Source organism: Oryzias melastigma, unplaced genomic scaffold, assembly GCF_002922805.2.
Source record: "Oryzias melastigma strain HK-1 unplaced genomic scaffold, ASM292280v2 sc00673, whole genome shotgun sequence".
Lineage (NCBI taxonomy): Eukaryota > Metazoa > Chordata > Actinopteri > Beloniformes > Adrianichthyidae > Oryzias > Oryzias melastigma.
Window position 1 is genome coordinate 9,303 of NW_023417261.1, and position 3,608 is coordinate 12,910.

Sequence of the window (3,608 nt, forward strand, 5' to 3'; positions counted from 1 at the left end):
TCATCACGTACGACATAGAAATGATTTAAAACTCGGTAAGCATTCCATACTTGGAAGACATTGGTATATTTGACAAGAAGGGCAAGCGATGAGGATGGGATTCAAACCCATGCGTGCAGAGCACAATGGATTAGCAGTCCATCTCCTTAACCACTCGGACACCTCATCCTGACTGTACAAACACTTCACGACAGGACTGGTGTCATAGGTCTTGAATGGCATGCAATAGGTCGAGGTAGCCTGTTCATTTCAGCCGCTCAATAAAGTTGGAAACTTTTAGACGGACCAAAAACAAAGAAACAGCAGTGTGTTGATATGCAACAAGGTTAGCAGGAGCTGTCTTCTCAACGTAGCAAAAAATATTTTTGGAATTTAGCGATATATTGCCTTGTTTTGCAGGGGAATTAGCTCAAATGGTAGAGCGCTCGCTTAGCATGCGAGAGGTAGAGGGATCAATACCCGCATTCTCCAAGGCAAAGAGGCCAATGCCTGTAAAAGCTAGATGCTTGCTTTTTTCAAACGATCTAGTTGTGCAGCAACACCCGGAATCCTATAGACTTTGTATTTTTTCTCAGATAACATCACTCATCTAACCGAGGGCCACAGCAATTTCGTTACAATACTGCAGTTGAGACCCAGCAAGAAAACAGGCAAGTGGAAATATCAATGACTGTTCCTGTCAAGTTCTTTTTGTTAAAACCACAAATAAATTAGTCTATAATTGAATAATTCTCGAACTAGTATTTCAAATTTTTAAAGCAGTCGGATGACTGGAGAACTTGTAGGGGAATTAGCTCAAATGGTGGCGCGCTCGCTTTGCATGCGAGAGGTAGAGGGATCGATACCCTCATTCTCCAACATTGGTAGGGAACTTCTTGTCTAATGCTGACCAAAGATAAGCCTTGGGAGGATCCCAAGTACTTGAACATGGCACTATCTAAGCATTGCAATGTTCTCTCTTACTTTGCGAACAGCTTCTATTGCCTTGTAATTTCTCACTTGTTGATGACCAATGCTTTATGGTCAAATACGCTTGTTAACGTTCTTCAAAAGGGCAATTGGCAGTCATCACGTACGACATAGAAATGATTTCAAACTCTGTAAGCATTCGATACTTGGAAGACATTAGTATATTTGACAAGAAGGGCAAGCGATGAGGATGGGATTCGAACCCATACGTGCAGAGCACAATGGATTAGCAGTCCATCTCCTTAACCACTCGGACACCTCATCCTGACTGTACAAAAACTTCACGACAGGACTGGTGTCATAGGTCTTGAATTGCATGCAATAGGTCGAGGGAGCCTGTTCATTTCAGCCGCTCAATAAAGTTGGAAACTTTTAGACGGACCAAAGAAAAAGAAACAGCAGTGTGTTGATATGCAACAAGGTTAGCAGGAGCTGTCTTCTCAAAGTAGCCAAAAATATTTTTGGAATTTAGCGATATATTGTCTTGTTTTGCAGGGGAATTAGCTCAAATGGTAGAGCGCTCGCTTAGCATGCGAGAGGTAGAGGGATCGATACCCTCATTCTCCAAGGCAAAGAGGCCAATGCCTGTAAAAGCTAGATGCTTGCTTTTTTCAAACGATCTAGTTGTGCAGCAACACCCGGAATCCTATAGACTTTGTATTTTTTCTCAGATAACATCACTCATCTAACCGAGGGCCACAGCAATTTCGTTACAATACTGCAGTTGAGACCCAGCAAGAAAACAGGCAAGTGGAAATATCAATGACAGTTCCTGTCAAGTTCTTTTTGTTAAAACCACAAATAAATTAGTCTATAATTGAATAATTCTCGAACTAGTATTTCAAAATTTTAAAGCAGTCGGATGACTGGAGAACTGGTAGGGGAATTAGTTCAAATGGTGGAGCGCTCGCTTTGCATGCGAGAGGTAGAGGGATCGATACCCTCATTCTCCNCCACCTCCTCCCCCACATACACAATTGTTTACTTCTAAGCTATTATGGTCTATTCAGTCCCCTTTTCTTGGCGCCAAAAAGCACTTCCTGTTTACAACGCCATGGGGGGAGGGATCACTGTTTACGGCTAAACCACGTCTCTGCTTTTCATTGTACTTTTAACAAAAATAAAGTTTGGTCGAATTTTTTTAATATATATTTACAGTTCCTTCATAGACAGAGTTAACTTAGCTATCCGGTCATTATTTAGTACAATATTTATAGCGTTTGTATTACTAATGTTTCTCTCGATGCTAGAAAACACACACAAAGCATCTTCTAAGAAGGAGAGTACGCTGCAGCCTCGTGCGCAGGCTGAACAGCAGCTCTGGCAGAAAGTTCCGGCGCCGAAGCTGGACTTACGCGCGTGCATCAGGCTGAAAATTGTGTGAGTCCGTGTGTCGAGGCGGAGCCACGAAAACCCTTGAATCCCCTTTTTCTAACAAATATTGACCAAATATAGACAAATAATGTGTAATAAATAAAGAATTAAACCAGCTTACCTGTTCCGAAGACGAGTACGATGGCGGCCGCAGACTGGTCCAACGGAAGCACAACGACCGAAGCGGTTATACGGAAATGCTAGCACGGAAAAACTATAGCTAAAACGCGATCAGACAAAGTCCGTGGATTATATACTAGTAAAAGCGCGAATTGTTCAAAACAACTCTCAGGATCAAACTGTAAGAGTAAAGAAACAGTTACAGGAACACGGTTATTTATAGATAAAGAGCCGGAACCTAGCGCGCATTGGTCAAAGGTTTTAGGGGCGGGGCTGTGGGGGTCGAACTCAAAACGTTATTAGAAAAGAACAAGCCAAAGCGCCACCCATTGGTCAAAAATAAGCCATTCCTCCTCCCCATTCTCAGGACTAAAACATTTGATTGGTAAGTGGGCTTACTTTGGGCGCAGATAGCGGGCGCTAGCAGGCGCAAGCGAGAGGTAGAGGGATCGATACCCTCATTCTCCAAGGCAAAGAGGCCAATGACTGTAAAAGCTAGATGCTTGCTTTTTTCAAACGATCTAGTTGTGCAGCAACACCCGGAATCCTATAGACTTTGTATTTTTTCTCAGATAACATCACTCATCTAACCGAGGGCCACAGCAAGTTCGTTACAATACTGCAGTTGAGACCCAGCAAGAAAACAGGCAAGTGGAAATATCAATGACAGTTCCGGTCAAGTTATTTTGTTAAAACCACAAATAAATTAGTCTGTAATTGAATAATTCTCGAACTAGTATTTCAAATTTTGAAAGCAGTCGGATGACTGGAGAACTTGTAGGGGAATTAGCTCAAATGGTAGAGCGCTCGCTTTGCATGCGAGAGGTAGAGGGATCGATACCCTCATTCTCCAACATTGGTAGGGAACTTCTTGTCTAATGCTGACCAAAGATAAGCCTTGGGAGGATCCCAAGTACTTGAACATGGCACTATCTAAGCATTGCAATGTTCTCTCTTACTTTGCGAACAGCTTCTATTGCCTTGTAATGTCTCAAATGTTAATGACCAATGCTTTATAGTCAAATTCGCTTGTTAACGTTCTTCAAAAGGGCAATTCGCAGTCATCACGTACGACATAGAAATTATTTAAAACTTGCTAAGCATTCGATACTTGGAAGACATTGGTATATTTGAGAAGAAGGGCA

At 42.2% G+C, this 3,608-nt stretch overlaps 4 non-coding genes across 4 annotated transcripts; 2 read left to right on the forward strand and 2 right to left on the reverse strand.

The window, feature by feature from the left end:
* Positions 1-86: 86 nt before the first annotated feature.
* trnas-gcu lies at positions 87-168 on the reverse strand. Its single transcript has one exon. It is a non-coding gene; the product is annotated as a tRNA-Ser (tRNA).
* A 983-nt stretch (positions 169-1,151) lies between these two features.
* trnas-gcu lies at positions 1,152-1,233 on the reverse strand. Its single transcript has one exon. It is a non-coding gene; the product is annotated as a tRNA-Ser (tRNA).
* Positions 1,234-1,463: 230 nt separating this feature from the next.
* Positions 1,464-1,536, forward strand: trnaa-agc. The gene has a single exon. It is a non-coding gene; the product is annotated as a tRNA-Ala (tRNA).
* A 1,707-nt stretch (positions 1,537-3,243) lies between these two features.
* trnaa-ugc lies at positions 3,244-3,316 on the forward strand. The gene has a single exon. It is a non-coding gene; the product is annotated as a tRNA-Ala (tRNA).
* The last annotated feature ends 292 nt before the right edge of the window (positions 3,317-3,608 follow it).